We start from the raw sequence: 19285 nt of genomic DNA on the forward strand, positions 1-19285 counted from the left end.
TCTCTCTTTTTTTTTTTGGTGGTTTCTCATGGTATATATGGCTGTGTTTTTTAGTCAGGTTGTTTAAGTTCTATATCCTTTCTGATCCATGCGGGGCATATATGTGAGTGAGAAACTGGAGAGGGTGGTAAACAAATGACTCCTCCCAGAAAAATTAATGACCGTTCGTTAATTGTTCCGATCACTCCTTTTGTACTTCAAAGGAAGGAGCATTTGACATGTGAACTTGTCCCAATCTGCTTTTGGGCAGTAACTGGAGCATAAAATGTTGAAAATCAATTATGTATTTAGGGAGATGAAGCAGGCTGACATATTGAAGGCATATTGTATTCTGTTGGGTGGGCAAAGCAGGGCAGTTACGTCATACTCCTGCAGTAGGATTGTGTCCCAAGGGGGGTGAGGCATAGAGGATAACACATCCCGATGTACCCAAACTTCACAGAACATGGGAGTTTTTATAACATCCTTGCCATTTGTCCTGGGAAAAAATCCTGTCTTAAAAATTGGCTCTGCTTTTTTGGTTGTTGGCTGATAAGTAAAGAATTTGATTTTTTAAAATACATTCTTGGCCTTAATTTATAGCAGTCTGGTCAGTTTGCAGTGCATTGTACAATTCCCTTGTGCCAGTTAGGTGGTAAGATCTTTGCAGGAGAGGGTGGAGAGAGTTTTAGATTTCTGCTGTAACCCACTGTGGCTGCCGCAGTGCCAGCTAGCTACATAGCCTTCTGTAGATTTGCAGGATACTCGCAGGGCTGCTGTCTTGAGTTCACTTGATGGGAGAGGCCCCTCACGACTGGGTTCTGTTGAGTCTTAAGCCACACGGTTGGTAGCCGTATTAGTCTGGATTAGCTATATTAGTTTCTCAAAGCTGCTGTAACAAGTATCACAAATTGGGAGGCTCACACCACAGGAATGTATTGTCACACGGTTCTGGAGGCTGGAAGTCCAAGACCAAGGCATCAGTAGGATTGGTGCCTTCCGAGCCTGTGAGAGAAGGTTCAGTTCCCGACTCCGTCTTTGGCTTAGGGAGACCGTCTTCTCTCTGTGCCTTCATGTCGTCTTTCCTCTGTGCATCCTGGGCTCTGTGTCCAAATTTCTCCTTTTTTTTTAAGGGCACCAGTCATATTGTAGAGCCCACCCTAATGATGTCATTTTAACTTGATTACCTCTGTATAAAGACCCTGTGTCCAAATAAAGTCACCTTCTGAGGTGCTGGGAGTTAGGACTATAGTGAATTTTGGAAGGACACAATTCAGTTCATAACAGCAGTATATCTGGGGTCACATTCTCCTTTTGTCTCTGAATTCAGCAACTTTCTCAGCCTTGTTTAATTAATATTTGTTGTTTGGTTTATATGCAGCCTGTACAGGGAAAGCCAAACTTTGTACTCACAGAAATGCCAGTTGCTCTCCTTACGGCTCCCTGACCTGCTGGTTTATAGATAGAAGTCATTTCTTAGCTCACAACAGTTTTGCTTGAGGCTGTTTTTTATTGTTTTAAAAACATTTATCTTCTCCCCCTTTGATCCCTGGAATATAAAAATTCTTGTGATTTGATGTACCCATTGATTTAAGAGATATAAACCAATATATTTGCACTTTGACCGTGATCTTTTCTTTTTAAGGAATACTTTTTTTGTCTTAGCAGAGAAAATGATTGTCAGCGTTTGAGGGTTTATATACAGGACATGCCCCCACCTGGCTGATTGGTCTCTTAACTACCATGTGTCCATAAAAATCAAGGTACCAGGTGGTTCTCCCATCCCAAGTTTGGGTTGGTACTCAGAATATAATATCCAAAAGATACAATATATCTGATGACTTTGAATTTTCAGTGATATTTAAAGGGATCTTTCCTACCAAATAGCTTTTGTGCCAAAATGGTGTATCAGTTTAAGAAATTTCCAAGTGTAGTGCACTTTCTTCTTGGAGCTAGGTCCAGTTGGTCTGACTCAGGATTGTAAATTCGTAGGAAATGGCTCTGTAAATGTCAGGAAATAACTATTTGCAGTGGTTCTGAGTTGGAAGACTTACAGACTTATGATGTACTGTGTGCGCACAGGTTAAATACAGTTTTCCAAGTAGTTTTAAGTTTGCTTGTATTTTACATTTTTTTTTTTAAATGAAGGACAGATGTCAGCATGTTGAAATTTAAAAATAAGACCCTGATTAAAATGGTTTAGGACATTCTCCTGTGCGTGTTGCTTTATAGTCTGGCAAGACTGTGTGTGTGTGTGTGTGTGTGTGTGTGTGTGTGTGTGTGTGTGTGTGTTTTGAATGCTGTTATAGAACAGGCACGGAGATCAAAACCTCTTGTCACTGTTGCCCAGCATCCCACAGTTCAAAGGCAGCCAGTTCCATAGTGCTTGGCAGGAAGCCTCCCGTTCTGTATATTTGTTGAGGGAAGAGAGACAGAGGCATCTGTGTGGAGCGTTTTATAACGAAGGAAGAACAGCCCGACTGCTGTAGGCAGGTATTAGAAGTCTCTCCCACCACCTCATACCGTATTTGCTGCAGATGCGTTCCCCCGAGGCCGCCAAATGGAGAGAAAGCCCACTCTTGTGGAGCACAGCTGTTAAGATAGTTAATACTGTTCTTGCTTAACTATTATGGGAAATACAGTATCTGGCTTTTGAGAACATGAACTTATAGTGCATTTGGGGTCTTTGAGATCGTTAACAATTTAATTCTAGGAAATAGCAGCAGACTGAATGATGCAGGCTTTAATAACTCGTTTTTTTTTAAAGATTTTATTTTTAAGTAATCTCTACACCTGGTGTGGGGCTGGCACCTCACAACCCCAAGATCAAGAGTCACATGCTCCACCAGCCAAGCCCGCCAGATGCCCCTCTAAGAATTAATTTAAAAAAAGTGTGCTCAAGTATATATAACAAAATTTACATTTTAACCATTTTTAAGTGTATAGTTCAGTGGCATCAAGAGCATTCAGATTGTTGCACAATCATTACCACATCCCATCTCCAGAACTTTTTCATCATCCCCAAGAGAAACTCTGACATTACTGTAACATTAAACAGCAAGCCCCCATTCCCACCTCCCCCGTGCCTCTCTAATAGAGATTCTGCTTTCTGTCTCCAGGACTTTGCCTATTCTGGGTACCTCATCTAAGTGCAGTCATATATTTGTCCTTTGTGTCTGGCAGGTCTGGTAATTCTTTTTTTTTTAAGGTCTGGTAATTCTTAAATTCTATCTGACTAGCTTTTACCATATGCCATTTTCTTTTTGATCATAAAATAATGTAGTAGCTAACTTGAGGATATTAAAGCTCTAGGACAGAAGTTCAAAACTCATATGCCTTCAGGGGCCAGACAGTAGTAACATCTAATATTTATAAAGCAGTTGCTGTGTATCGGGGTACAGCTCTAAGTACTTTGCAGGTAGCAGCACATCTCCCGTCACACCAGCCCCAAGATGTAAATACTATTCATGTTGCAGTTTGGCAGAGGGAAACAAAGATGGGTTATTTGTCTAAGATAATAACAGGGCTAGTGTGGTGGAGTGGAGATGGTAAGCTCCTGGGTTGTGTGCCAGTGGCGTGGACCAAGGCAAATGGAATCCTGAGCCAGAGACGGAGTGAGCGGACCGGGAGCGGACAGTGAATGGCATCTGATCCTAGCCCCAGTGTGGGGGTTAACTAAGGGAGCGGTGGAGGTGGAGTGCTGCGAGTGGAAATGTGGGCTCAATACTGGCGAACTTCTGAGAGAAGCTAGAACTCCTTCATTACCTATGACTTCGCTATTTCTAAGTCTTGGCTACCTAACTCAAAGAAAAACACAAGCAAAGCATGTGGGCCGGACAGAATTTCTGTAGCCAATTAGAGACCTCTGCTCTGGAGGTTTCCCCATAACCTTTTACTTGTCTGGGCCCCTCAACAGTGTGTTACCCCTGGCACTCTCATCACTTGCTGTTGTTTGGACCCAGAGGCAGGTCTCACTGATATTTGCTTCCCCAGCTGCAACTTTCACGGAGCAATATTCAGTGAATGGGTGCTGAGTGAGTCTTCACAGCACTCATGATTTCTTCCTGCTGCTGTGGGAGTTCACTGCAAGTCTCATTTAGAACAAAACAAAGCCAGCCGATCTCGAGAGGTTCATGTCCTTTCATGTAGAGCTTCATAATTTATGAAGGGCTTTTTTGACTTAACAGTGCTGATTAAAATAGGACTTTAAAGTGTGTGTGTGTGTTTTAGAAAAGCCCACCAAAGAAATTCAAATATGTGGCATGTATTAACGCATAAACCGAAACCTCCTCGTTCTAATAACAGCTGCTAGCATTCGTGACATGCTTACTGCATGCCAGCCAATGTGTTAAGGGTTGTGCATACCTATTTCTTCTCATTCAGTCAAAAATTTGGATTTAGATTGAATTTTTACAATGGGAAGTGCCTGAACATACCTAATCCAGTTTGCTGACTTTGTATATGAAGCTGGAATTAAAGAGCCTGGTTCAAGGTCATATATCTGTTGTGTGGTACAGTCAGCACGCTCTTGGACACACATAGCTAATGAATGGTGTAGACATAACCCGGTTGGACACCCACATCTGTTGAGTGGTGTAGCCAGTGTCTCAACTTTTTCCTGACCTCTGGCCCTGTGGTCTTTTTCTAGGCACCATAGTGCTGCTACTTGGATCTTTCCATCATCTGTGGGAAAACGGGGCTTATTAAGTTAAAGTATAATAATGTGTTATCATTCATTTAAACAGCTTCTGAGCTGTGGATCATTACTACGGTATTTGAAATGGTTTGCTAATACAGGTTGTGCCTTTGTGAGATGCCTGGAGTCTAGAGTTACATGGGGCTAAGATACCCATGTCCTTACCTTATTAGCACAGGACCCTAAACTAAAATATCTGATCATCTTACAGATAATATTGTAAATGAGAATATAAGGAGAATGGTTAACTTAAAACAGGTAATTTACATATGAATGATACAGTAATAATCACATTCATCTAGTATTTGATCCATTGCCCTCAGTTGGTAGGCGTCTGTGGTTTTTAAAGTTTACATTTGAAGCCAGAGGGCAGGGCTTGGACGCTTCTCTCACTCAACTGAAAATTATTAAGGCTTTTTTTTTTTTTAATTATTTTCCCAATGACAAAAGTAATCTATGCTTTTGGTACAAATTTTTAAAAAAATGCAGAAAAGTAATTTTACCATTCAGAGCTTTCCTGTGCACATTTAAAATAAGACAGTATTTTAATTTTATTTAAATTGAACAAAACACAACTAAAATTAAAACAGAAGGAATTCCTGAACTTAAATGTTATTTTCAAATTTAATGTTTCCCACACACATCCAAAGAATATTGCTCTAAAGTTAAAAAAAATGGTATATGAAAACTATTGACAAGCTCGCACAAGAATCTAGATTACTGTGGCTTTAGAGTTCTGTCTTTCCTACATTACCATGTTGTCCACATGCAAGAGAACGATAAACAATATGGAGCGGCATATAATTAATGGCTAGAGTATGTGCTACAGGCCTTAAGTCAAAGTTTGAGGACGGGAAAGGGGACTTGTCAGCCACCATTTAAAAAACTTAAAAACGTAAACTGAACATTTTTCCTACAGAAATTAATAGATCTATGTCTTTTTTGTCATTGTACAAGAAAAGAGTTCTGCTACATAAAAATAGGTTTGAAAATCCTAGATATACATGATTTTACTTGCTCACAACAGCCTTTGAAAGTATTCTTTCTTGGATCGAGACTTGAAATCAACTGGTGGTGGGGGTGAGGCGGGGAGGGACGCAACTCCCTCAAGGTGACAGCTCTTTTTTTTTTTTTTTTTAAAGATTTTATTCATTTATTTGACAGAGAGACAGCCAGCGAGAGAGGGAACACAAGCAGGGGCAGTGGGAGAGGAAGAAGCAGGCTCCCAGTGGAGGAGCCTGATGTGGGGCTCGATCCCAGAACGCCGGGATCACGCCCTGAGCCGAAGGCAGACACTTAACGACTGCGCTACCCAGGCACCCCGAGGTGACAGCTCTTGTAAGGGGAGTGGCCAGAGTGCCACCCTGTCTCAGCTGGCACTCTTAGTTATCTCCTATTCAGGCAGGAGATGTAGGTATTGTACAGGGACAGTTATGTATCACTTGGCAATCTAGTTTTCCTGAACACAGTTGCACTTCTGGAATTAAGCAGAAAAGCCCTCTGAGCAGTCCAGGATAGATAGATCATGTGTGTTTACATGCACCTGTCTCCTAAGTGTGTGCCCAGGGCTCTTTTATCTGGAGGCCATTTGAATTGTGAGCACTGATGTGTATTCAGGGATTCTACCCATAGAAATGACAATCTGGAAATTGGAGGCATGCTTGACTGTATAAGGAGATCAGCTTGGAAAGAACACATGCTGTGCAGCCTGACAGGCCTTTCTAAGATCCCTTGGCAGGACAGTAACTGGGTTTTTGTGATGACTCTGGGTTAGGTTTTGTTAGATTCCCAAATATTTATTTGGTGTGTACTATGTGCCAGGCTCTGGGCATATGATGATAAACAAATTAGGGTCCCTTACTTACAGTCTAAGAGGGCAGATGGTTTCATATGCAAATACGAGCCAGTATAAGAAGGGGTACAGAATAGAGATGAATGAGATATAGTGGGAGCAGAGGGAAAATGAAGACCTCTGCTCTGGAATGAACGCAAGACGGTAGGGTCTTGGGGAGTTAATAGGAATTGTCCAGGTGGAGTAAAAAGATATTCCAGGTTAAGAGAGACCTGTGTACACTAATAAGGTAGCTGGAATCTGGGTTGTAAATGTTAGAGACAGTTCTATTCCAAATGGGTAACATGGGGCTTTTAAAAGTTATTATGGGGGCGCCTGGGTGGCACAGCGGTTAAGCGTCTGTCTTCGGCTCAGGGCGTGATCCCAGCGTTATGGGATCGAGCCCCACATCGGGCTCCTCCGCTGTGAGCCTGCTTCTTCCTCTCCCACTCCCTCTGCTTGTGTTCCCTCTCTCACTGGCTGTCTCTATCTCTGTCAAATAAATAAATAAAATCTTTAAAAAAAAAGTTATTATGGCTATGGTAGAAAAACATACAAGTAGTGAGAATATAATGAACTGCTATATACCGACCAACCAGCTTCACAAATACAGTTTGCCAATCTTGTTTTACTAACCCTTCACTGGTGTTTACCTCGTTAGAACATTTTAAAGCAAATTCCAGACACTATGTAATTTTACTTGTAAAGAGTTCACTATGTATCTCTAACTATAAGATCTCCCCATGCCATTATCACACAATAAAATAAAGATAATTCCATAATTATTCCATAATATCTATCCCACACCAGTCCATATCCCACCAGGTTTTTTAAAAAAGATTTTATTTATTTATTTGAGAGAGAATGTGTGTGCACATGAATAGGGGAGAGGGGCAGACGGAGAGGGAGAAGCAGGCTCCCCACTGAGCAGGGAGGCCGATGAAGAACTTGATCCCAAGACTGAGATCATGACCTGAGCTGAAGGCAGACGCTTAATGGAATGAGTCACCCAAGTGCCCCTTAACACAGGTTTTATACTTAAAGGGAGCAGTTTTATGATCTAAATGATTCATTTACTTAACATACCTAATTTTTCAGGGATGTTGGATAAATGGGGCATTACTCTTATATCATATTTTTATTCCTTTCTTTAGAAATGTTATATACTTTATTTGGTCTTCCTTCTGATTGTTTTAACTCAGACTGGCCCAGATGGAGAGCTGTGCCTTATAATTTTTTATATTACTTATTTGTCACAGAGCAAGGTCTATTCCAGGATTTGGAAAACATTCAAAACTCTGAGGCTACATTATAAATGGCTTAGGATGCCCTGACCAGTTCCTTTGGTTTTGCTTCAGTTTCTAGCTGTCAGTGATTGAGTCACGGGTTGGAAGTGTGGAGCTCGTTCTATGTAAGTTCGCCCCACAGCCTACCTTTTTGGCTTGGACCAGCTCAGTGTCCATATACTCACCGGCCAGGCTTGTTGGAGGCACCACAGGCTCACTTTAATCCTTCAGGGGCTGAGCTGAGTCACCCTCTATTTTGATGATTTCCTCAACTCCTTCAGTCTTCTTTGGTTCCCTGTCCCCTCTCCGTTCTTCCTGTCCTGCACTCCAGCCTTGAATTATAAGCTAATCTATATCACATATACTTCTCTTGCATGCAGGCAATATGGGAACTTTGAAGCCAGCATCATCTGAATTCCTGAGCCTGTTGTTTCTTCTTCTCCTCCTTCCCCCCTCCTCCTCGTGGTAAAACACACACACACACATAACATGAGATCTACCCTTTTAACAAAATTTTAAGTGTACAATATAGTATTTTTAACTATAGGTACAGTCTTGTACAGCAGATGTCTAGAACTTTTTCATCTTGCACGACTGAAACTTTACACCCAATGAACAACATTTCCCTACTTCCCCCTCCCCTCGGCCCCTGGCAACGAGCCATTCTACTTTCTGCCTCTGAGTTTGTCGGCTTTAGGTACCTCACGAGTTGGAATCATACAGTATTTGACCTTCTGTGACTGGCTTACTTCACTTAGCATAATACTCAATGTTCATCCATGTCTTAGTATGTGATGGGATTTCCTTCCTTGTTTAAGGCTGAATAATATTCCATGTGTGTATATACCACAGTTTCTTTATCCATTCATCTGTCAGTGGACATTCAGTTTGCTTCTTCAGTCTTGGCTGTTATCAATAATGCTGCAATGAACATGAAAGTACAAATGTCTCTTTGGGATCCTGATTTCAGTTCCTTTGGATAAATACCCAGAAGTAGGGTTGCTGGATCATATGCCTAATACGTATATTTAGGTTTGTAACATAGAACTTGTGCTCCATGTAATGCATAGCATAGAGAATGGGTCCTCTCCTGTCCAGAGTCCTTGGACAGACCCTCTTGTTCATGTATTTCGTGGTACTTTATCACAGGTAGTTAGTACTTCTTGCTTTACTGATGCCTTACTGTTTTTGATCATGTGTTCAGTAACTTTGAGAATTATTTTGAGACAAAGTCATCATTTTCCAAAAAGAAAAAAAAAATGAAACCAAGTTTTTATTCACTGGTCACTCACAGCAGCTGTGTCATTGAGGAAGTGTTGACACTGCTTTTGGTTTTTAAATGACTGTGTGTTATTCCTTCCCAGGACTGAAAAAATTGCAAGGTTGGAATTTTCGGGATTGTTAACAAGATCAAAAAGCAAAGATATGAAGCCAAGGGGGAAATGTCTTTCTATAAAATAGTGGTGGAAAGCAGAAAATTCTAGAATTCTGTAGAAAATGATAGGTATTGCAAGAATAAGCTTTGATCAGAAAATGAAGGTTGCAGTTTTTCATGTTATTTTGAATTTGGATTCAGTTTAGCCAGCTAGAGTTTTTAATATTGTCTGATTTTTAAAAAAAAGATGTTGATAAAAATGTACATATAAATTTAGCTTTTTAAACAGACTTTTAGAACATGACTTGATTTCTTTGGAAAGAAGACCTACCTCATTGTTTTCATATTTGTAATTTCAGTAGCCATCAGTATTAGCTTTGGAGTGGTTTGTAAGAAGCCTTTTTGCTCCCCTCCACCCAGGGAAGACACAGTTGTAGCCATTTCTCCAGTTTTCCTCAGGTTTCACCTTAGAACTCGTGAACGAAGCTGCCATGGCGTCACCGTACCCACTGTCAGCACGGGGGCATTTTTCTCAGAGAAAAGACACATTCTATTTTCTCTTGCTTTGGTGATGTTTTGTTGCTGGGATTTTCATTTCTGATAGATTAAGATCCAGATCTTGTGACTTGTGTTCTGGCCACGGGACCCTCAGCTGAGTCATTTCCTACTGAGGCCCCATTTGGGCCTGGAACTCCCCGCCCAGGGGTGGGAGGCATGTAGCGGGGCAACAGACCTACTGTTTGCAGCTGGGAGGAAGTTTAGTGTGCCAGGAGGAAAGAACAGGGGTCTTCAGTGCTGGTGGAGTGGCACATGGTGGTCTGGAGTGGCCTAGCACAGAGAGAGTAGCCTGACAAGGGCACCCATATTCCAAGACCTCTGGTCCCTTGGAGGATTGCCAAGGGCAAGGAAGCACCTCAGCCCCCAGGGACTTGTAGGTTATCAGAACTGAGCTAGAGGGTGAGGGAGGCCTGTGGAATGCAGGAGAAAGAAGTCGAGTTACTAGACACAAGGTCAGGGCCGGTTAAGCAGCAAAAACAACTTGGCCCAAACTGTTTAAATCTCTATTCTAGAAATTCCCGCCGGATTGAGCCAAAGAAGGAAGGTGGGGCAAGAGCCAAGAGGCCTCAGCTGTGGGAAGGAAGGGCTGTAGAAGCTGAAAAAAACAGCAGGCCAGGCCTGGAAGTCCCGACAACCTTGACCTCCACCCTCTTAAAAGAGAGAGGTTTCCAGTACTCTGGTAGGTCATTGTAGCCTGTTTGTAAAATGAATGGGTCTGAGTGTAAGGGACACATTCAACAATGAGCTTGAAACAAGACTGAGAATTGCTTTTGTGAATCTGGAAATAGATTAAGTATTTAACTCAGTGTAGATAAAAAAAAAAATTTCTTGAACCAAGTGTAAACCATAAACCTTTTATTAGGGAACTGCCAGTTAAATTCATTCAAGTACTCTCTTTACTAATTCCAAAGCAAAACAGTACTTTTGAAGGCTATTACTTATCAAAACAAAAATATGAAGTTACCCAGTAGTCAGTTCTGAATAGATAAATCATTGAAGCCTTTTGAGTTTAGGTTGCTTTTAGATGAAGGAAAAACTCACCCTAACCTTTGTGGTTCAGATAGGTACATGCAATGGTGCAGAATTTATTCCTTGGCTCTATGTCCCAGACAGATTAGATTCCAAGATAAACCGAAGCTTGCCCCATTGATCATAGAATCCTAACATTTAAACTTGCATTTTTTTAACTCCTTAGGAAAGCAGGAAAATCAGCATCTTTAAAGGCTATGGAAATGCTTGGGCTTATGTTAACTGGAGTTAGAATTAAAAAAAAAAAAAGAAAAGAAATGCTTGGGCTAATTTTAAAACACACTTATTTAAATCCCTTCTTCCTTAAGACCACCTGGGCTTCTAGACAAAGGGAACTGGCATCAGCTGTGAGTGGCAGAGGTGGGGGGCATGGTGTCCGTGCATGGTATCCCTCTGGTCAAGAAGTTTAGATCTGGTAAGGAGCTTAACTTACAAATACCAAGAGAAAAGGTAGATGATGAGAAGTGCGAGTGTGTGACAAGGATGGGAGTAGGCAGTTGAAAGGTTCCTGATCAGAATGGCAATGCCAAGGGTTGTGTACCAGCCTTTGAAAGTCTGTCCCGGCGTTCAGTAGTGCTGGAGACCGCCTAGAGTCAGCTCACTGCAGCTGGATACAGTACCTGTTCTTATTTTTGACAACACGTGGGTCCTAGGGACTGAGGTTGGCCATGTGGGCATCTTCTCTCCGGGAGAGAGTAGCTTGGAGACCTACTGAAAGTGAAATAACCTTTTCTTAGTGCCTGGGATAGTCTTTCAGGGCCACTAATTGTGCTGTTTTGAAATGCTTTGTTTTGGTGTCCTTGGACACTTTTGGGGATTGAAAGTCTATTTAAAGTGTAACAGCCTGTAATCTACTGTTGGGATTTTATAAATTGTCTCCTGTCATACTTTCTCAGGGCTGTCATTATGCCTTGATTTAACAGTCACCCACCACCCTCTTAATTTGCAGTGACCTAGGAAACCAAATATTTCCCTCCTGTTAGAATCCTATCTAGAAGAGGAGTAAAATAGCTCTCAGGGAGGGCCCGCGAAAGAGGTGTTGGATCAAGGTGGGAGAGGCTGGGGAGTTCTCTTCTGAGCTGTGTGTTTGTGTTTTGAGCTGTCTGAATGTTTGCAGATTGTGGCAGCTGCAAAGACTAACTTTTGGTTCCTAGCTGCTTGCTGGATGGTTGAGGTTGCTAGTTTATGACTGCTGTCCCCTCCACGCTTTCCACACCAGTGTGCAACTCTTTTCTCCCACCCATGCCTGAAGCAATTTTGTTAGGGAAAGGAGAGAATGAATGTTTTCTCAGGGACAATGAGAAGAAGGTGAATGAAGGAAAACCCAGGGTGGAGGCAAGGGTTTGTCAGTCAGCTACTATTCTCGAAACCTAAGATGCACTGAGCCCTGTGGAAGATACAGAGGGACCATGTGGAGCCTGCCTTCAAGAAGCTTAGCGTGTAGTTGGGAGAGAGAACTAACAGACCCGAAATCCTAAGTGAAAGTGCTAGAGAAGTTTTGCATTGGGTGTGAGTTCAGAGCAGAGGGACTCGAGCCAGCTGTGCTGGGGTCCAAGTGGTATTTGAGAAAGTGGTCATGCAGTCACATTGGAGAAACCAGCTACATTGGGAGAACATGACCCCAGTGGGGAAGTGGCAGAGGTTCTGGAGAGACTTAGCCCATCTGGTGAACCATTTCAAAGGGGGGATGGATGAGGGTTTGTGACTGGTTCACTGACTGTTGTGTCTGTGTGGCTGATTAAAATGCAGACTCTTGGGCTCTGCTCCAGGTAGTATGTTCCCCTTATGTGGTCTGAGCTGGTGTCCAGGGATGACCTCATTCTGCTACTGTGGCCTGCAGGACATACTTTGGGAAATACTGGTAAAGGATGATTAGGCAAAGCTGGTTCATTTTCCCATGAGAGACAGAAATTGGGAAGGAGGCGTCCAAGTTGGGCTGCCTGATTTTTGTCACTGTTTCAGAAGGATGGGTAGAGAGCAGGTAGCCCTAAGAACTAAAGAACAGGGAAGGGAGAATAGAATTAACTCCTCAACTGGAGACTGTATTCCTGCAGTCCTCATCCTTCACCCAGATGCCTATATTCTCCTCCGTATCTAGCCACCGTCACATTGGAGAACATAACGATGCTAATTTAAAATCACATCTGGGTTCAGCCCTTGTATGAGCCAGCTGGGTTTTATGCGTGGGGAAGCTCTGTTTTTTGGGCGCTGTAACTCCAGGAAGTTAGCCTGTAATGAGCGTCTGCTTTGTTAGATTTGGTGAACAAGGAAAAATGGATCATCAGTTAAAAAAACAAAAAAACAACAAACCTGTTAATGTTGTTATTAGAAGAACCAGGAGAAATCACAGGGGTAGATACAGCTCAGTAGATTCTTCACATATGAAACCCATCATATTACAATCACTTCTTACATAGCAGACACTTGACCTGGGAATGTGCTTTACAGATGAGCTTTGAATTCTTCCCTCTTGCCGTCCAGGGCTTACTTGGGGAACAACCCAGGCTGTTCCACTCCTGTCTTCTCCTTGAGGGAGTGTGCCCTTCAGGCCATCACTTCAGCTTCCTGCAGCTCTCTCCCTGGTCTATTTGTTTGTCCTTCCACCCCCCCTTTTAAGGCATGAATATTTCCTTGCTGCCCCCAAACCGTCAAGTAAAAAGAAAACAGCCCAGGGATGGGGCAGGGGCAGTGGTTCGTAGTCCCGGCTATACATTAAGATCAGCCGGTTAGCTTTATAAAGTATCAGCACTTGAGCCTCATTCCCGGAGAGTCTGTTTTTGTTTTTCTGGGCATCAGAGGGCATCATTTATTTTTCAAGCTCGCCAGGAGATGCTGGTCCGGTGGTTAGGATTGCAAGCCCCCTCAGTGTAAGTGAGATGTAATGATACCAGCAGTACCTGCGTCTCAAGGAAAATGGAAGCTGCAGGATTTGAAATGAAAATAGGAATTTTAAAATAATGCCTTTTGCTGCTCCTGTCCCCAATGCATGCTGAGTCCGTGGGGTTCTCCTCCCTATATTCCTCCTGTGTTTAAGCCTGCTGTCAAGTACCAGCATTCAAAATGAAACAAAACAACAACGAGAACATTCCTTTCCTCGCTTTAGCATTTCTGTGGCATTGTTTTCCACTCTGTCTATGCAGTTGACTGTGACCTGCACCTCTGTGAACTCTCATGTGCAGTGGGCTGTGACCTTCGTCACCTCTCTGGGCCTCATGGTCTAGTGGGGCCGTGTTGGGGGCTGCAGAACCCTGTACAGCCAAAGGATGGGGACTGTCACACGGAACCAGTGGTCACACGATTTGGTCCATGAACACGCACGGCAGTCGGTTTTGTGGTCTGAGGAGGCCCGCATCTAGGGTTTAGGGAGATACCTGAGAGATGATAAAAATTCTCTCCGATGAATACTTCTGTTGGATAAAAACTTGGAAGTCTTTTTGTCTTTGAAAGAGAGTGATGACCAGGAAGTAAACTCTAGTAATTCAAAGCATTTTAAGGTGTCTTTTTTTTTAGGCACCAATTAAAAATCAGATCTGCAAATTAAGAGCTACTGATTGGCAGCTGAGGGATATCATTCACCTGGTCTCTAAACTCCTGTGTTTTAGGTTCCATAAAAATTCTTCCAATAAGTGTACTTTGTTGTCTTTTGAATTTTACGGGAGAATATTTTGTGGCATAATGCTTGTTCTTCAAAACTTTCTTGGGCCCAAATTTTGAATTATGCATTGAAAGTGAATGGAGCCCTTTGAATGGAGGAATACTGAAACAAAAGCAAGTAAGAAGTAGAAAGTTGCACTTTTTTCTAACCTAACATTCATTCTGAAGGACTGATTTGAGGCATAGTTTTTGAGTTTGAGTAGGTGAGTGATCTCACTGCAGTTATAAGTAACTTCTCAAACACCAGTCAGAGTTCCTCTGGTCTCATTGACCTGCTTTTTTTTCCTTTCTATAATTACTGAATATGGCCCTTAAAACCCATGTAGGACCAAATACAGAATCTAAACTCTGTGATCTCATCACCACAAAGGCAGGCTGTAGGGACGGTCCCTCTTCTTGCAGGAAGCCGCCTCCCCTTGGGACCTCTGTAACTCTGTAATTTATAGCGGTGTCTTTGTGGTCTTGAACTCAGAAAGGACCTTTCCCCCGTCCTTACAGAAGTAGTGTAACAGATGAGTTGCTCTCGGTGGAGAAAGGGCCAGAGGGAAAGTATGTGTGTGCATAACCTGTTACAGATGTAATTTTAAGGGTGCCCACACAGCGGGGGGTCCTCTGGGCAGAGGGTCTGCCTGACAGCTGGCATATTGTGGGCTGTGGTGGATATTCTTTTAATACTTGTGTGTAGGTGTGGCTGGGACAAATGAGATGCCTGCCTTTTCTGCTGAGGTGTGCTTTAAGAAAGGAGGTTGGCTGACGTACTCGCATCAGCTGTGAGATGGATTCCCTACCTTGCTGCCAGAACCTTCTGTAAAGGGGCAGGTGATCCCTGTTATGCGCCAATAATAGGAGGCCGCCCTGAGATACTTGAGCTGCCGCTCACCAGGTGGTGCTGTCCCGCAGTGAATGCTTAAATACTACCAGCGAGGTCAGCAACCTGGGGGCGGCAAAACCTGGGGCGCTTGGAAGCCGGGGCAGCATTTGTGGGCTTGTGGCTGAACGCAACAGGGGGCCTTTTTCAAGGAAACATTTGATCCTAGGTGATTACCTGGTCCATGTCGTCGGTCTCTCCTCGTTCTGCTTCAGCGAGATCTCTGCTGTCTCTGTAGTCAGGGAAGACTTGAACCTGTGCCCTGCATCCGTCTCCAGTTTCCTCCCGAGAAAGGCTTCTGCACTCTGTTCTCCTCTTTGAAGTCCTGGTGGGGAAGGGGGGCATGTCTTCTAGAGCTCCTCATTAAACAGACTTAAAGGGGAGAAAAGGCCTCCACCCAGCTTTTGCGTGCACAAGCCTATTAGAGTCTGCTGCCCTGCCAAGGTGGCTTTGTTGGCCTAAATGTGAGTACACACGATTCCGTCCTTTTTGGCAGTGAAGCCCGCAGCAGCGCTGTGAGGGCATTGACAGGGACCGAGCCTCGTGGCTGGCGTGGCTGGGCATGGATAGCATCGTTGCAGAAGAGCATTTCCCAGGAACTAGACTGAGTCAGTCATGGGGAACCTCTTCTTGGAGTCCTTCATTCAACAAGCATGCACTGGGTATCTGCCTCCTCTTGTCACAAGAGCAGAAGGTCAGGGGAGGGGTGGCAGGTAAGACCAGCCCTGGAGAAACTGGTAGGAGGGGAGGTCAAGGCAGAAGGAAGCGGCTGCTAGAGCTCTGGTCCCTGAGAGGAAGGCCTGGTGAGATTCCCTGGAGGATATTTGAGCAGTGCTGGGAGGATGACTGATTTCCAGAGTGGGAGAGAGGTGCTTCAGGATGAGGGAACAGGTGAGCAGAGGTGTGAAACTGGGCATTGTGTTCAGAAAGAGTGAGCTGTGTAGAGAGCTGGGACCTGGGAGGAGTGCGGCAGGAAATGTGGGAACTCCAGCACCCTGAGTGTTTTAGGGAGGTTCTTGGCTCCTTATCTCAAACCTTTGAAACCTTTCTTTGTGTCTTGGGCTGTAAACCTATTAGCATCACTTAAAGAGAAAACTTGAGAGAGGAGAAGTAACAAATCCTTCAGTACCTTGCTCAGGACAGTAGGCTTTCAGTAAATGTCCCTGGTCAGCTCAGATGGGATAGAGGGCATCAGAAGAAAGAACGAATTTTCTTGCTTTTGCCAGCTGCTCACCTTGCTTTCCCCTCTGTTAAGAGCATGTATGTGCTGACCTCTCTTTCCTCTTCCTCATGGCTCTGTTGGGAGTTTCTGGGAGGTTGTAGCTGGTTTTATAAACTCTGCTTCTTGTCTCCTAGGGCAAGTGTGCTCACAGCTTTTCTTTTTTCCAGTTTTCTTTCTAGCTTTCTGTGGCTGACTTGTCCAGAGGAGCTTTCTGGGTGCCCCCTCCCCTGCCCCGAGTGAGACCGCCTCTCTCTGTTGCAAGCACGCAGAGTCTGGGGTAAGGCAAGGTGAGTGGGACTCACGGAGAATCCGTCCTCTGACCCTGTTTTCCAAGCTGAGTTATTCTCTTAAAATTTTGAGGGCTTTGAAAGTAAATTGGGTTTTTAGTCAAATTTAAGAATTTTTTTTTAAAAATTGGGGTCTTAATTACTGTTAAAGCACTCTTATTAATGGGGATGTTTCAATATGGTTTTTTTCCCCCCAGAACTTTTCCAGTTTTTTTGTGCCCATTTCAACGTTTTGGGTCTCTTTATGGTTCCTAGCATGGTACTTTTCCACTGAAAACATTTAATATGTGTCGTGTGAATAGCTTAATACCTTACTGTTGACAGTTCGCAAACACAGAAGTCCTGTTAACTTATTCTGAGTTGTCTTTTCCCTTCCCTGAATTTCAAGGATTTTTTTAGTTGTGTGCCTTCAGGAACTTCAGGAAAGTCGTTAAACTTCTGTACTATGGTTTTCCTGTACTGCAGTTTTATATGTGAATTTTCAAACAAAAATACCTACTTCAAGGGTTTGGGTGAGGCTGGAGGCTCCTGTTGGGTAAAACTTTTGTTCTGTTCACATTGTTAGTTGTGTTCCCTAGCTCTAATGTGTGGCAGTTAGTAGGACTCAAATAGTTCCTCTTTCCTTATGAAGAGAGTTGGCTGAAAACGGGGTCTTCAACCCCATCTTAAGTGAGCACAGCTTGGAGACTCTTATGCTCGCCTGCTCACAGTTGAGGCCACGGAGCAGGAATCCCCAGGAGGTCCAGGATAGACTGGTTGGCTGAGGGCTCTGAAGACTGCCCTATATTCCTTTTCTGTGGGTGTTGGGAAGGGTCCCCATAGGAGATACGGGGGTCAAGGTGAATGCCACTTCCAAACCTCTGAATTCTTGGAACGTCCATGTAACATGCAGGTGTGCTCTGCCATCTGTCCTGTGTGGCTCGCTGGCATGATTTCACATTCTGCCCTCACCCCTCCTGCCATGCTTTGCTTGTCATAAAGAATGCAGTGGTCACATTGCCCTGAAAACTTTGGGGGATCCTGCCAAAAGGTAAAGCTTCTCAGCAGGAGAAGCTGGGGAGAACACAGCTGAATCTAAGGAGAAGTTTTAAAAATTAGAATACTGGGCCTCCCCCCAGGTGTGCTGAACTAGAATTTTGGGGATGGGGAGTCCCTGCTATATATGTATTTTTAAAACTCAAACAGAGATAGTGTATAACTTCTTGAAAAATATTTGTATGTGGACTAGACTTAAAAACAAAGAAACTTTCTTAGGCTGAGCAGATGTTTGGGGGAATTATTTTTCAACTCTACTAACTAGTTTAACCAGTTCATACAGCCAAGACAAACATTCCCTTATTGTGCCATAATTTGCATGGTAGAACCATTGTATAACTTTAAGTTAAAATTGCCTGGGACAACACTTTCTATCCTTGTTAAGTATACAAGGAATGAGGAAAAGGACATTGAAGAACAATTTTCTAAATTTAATAGGAGTTAAGTCTTATTGAGAAATACAGGTGGGAATATGCTTAAATGGAATTTCACTCAAAGTATGCAGTGATTTGCATATTGAAACCAAAGCTTTTTGACCTATGGTAACACATTTTTCAAAGTAGTATTGAACTAGCAATTTAAATGTATTGCCCTCAGAGATTTATTAGACAGGAAATTTATTTAGTAAGGGATACATTTTTTTCCCTCTTCCGGGAGGTTTTGGGTGGTAGAGAATTAGCTAATTTTTCTTTATTCCTTCCCTGGGACCAACTTCAGGAAGTCGATAGGAGCTTAATAGCAAAGATCATGTTAAATGTTCATGTCTCTTTTGCAAATTCCCTTTCTCTCAAGGAAAACCTTGCAACTTGTTATTTGAGGTTTTAATTAAGGTTTGATGGAGAATAAGTTTATATTTTGAGATCAAAGAATCTTACTGTTGAGGAGGGACCTTTAGAGATGACCTGTCACCTGCTTTTTCATTGCCTCAGCTTCATGGACACTGCTCTTGTTAAGGTTACAAATGGCCTCTGGTAGAACTCTTTGACATGACTTTTCCTTAGCACTTGATAGTATTGACCACTCCTCATTTGACACTTCCTCCTCTGGGTTCCTTTGCATCATTTCCGACTACATTTCTTCTTCTTTAATTCCTTTCTAGATCCTACTGTATTTGCCCTCAAATGTTCATGTTCCCTGAGCTTTGATCCTTGGTGGTTTTTTTTTAGTCTGCTGAGCCTCTTTGCGGGGACCTCAGTACTTCTGTGGTTTCAGCCACCACCCACATGTTAATGACCCCTAAGTCCTTCAGTGAGTTCATCCCCTTGTCTCAAACAATCTCTTGGACATTTCTACTTGGATGACTCATATTTACTTTTAACTAGGAATATCCAAACTGAACTCCTTTCCCTCCCAATTAGTGCCTGCTTCCTGTCTGCCTGCTCCCCCCCCCCCCCCCCCCCCCCCCCCCCCCACCNCCCCCCCCCCCCCCCCCCCCCCGCCAAGTCCCCTCAAACCTAGGCTTCAG

The 19285-nt window shown here is 43.3% G+C and overlaps 1 protein-coding gene across 1 annotated transcript in view; it reads left to right on the forward strand.

Annotated features, from left to right (window-relative positions):
* The window catches only part of TANC1 (tetratricopeptide repeat, ankyrin repeat and coiled-coil containing 1), a 235757-nt gene that overhangs the window by 37452 nt on the left and 179020 nt on the right, over positions 1–19285 (forward strand). The window contains 1 exon segment of the mRNA XM_034643399.1: positions 16666–16785. The gene's annotated coding sequence lies outside the window, so the exon portion shown is untranslated.

This window comes from Ailuropoda melanoleuca, chromosome 2, assembly GCF_002007445.2.
Source record: "Ailuropoda melanoleuca isolate Jingjing chromosome 2, ASM200744v2, whole genome shotgun sequence".
NCBI lineage: Eukaryota > Metazoa > Chordata > Mammalia > Carnivora > Ursidae > Ailuropoda > Ailuropoda melanoleuca.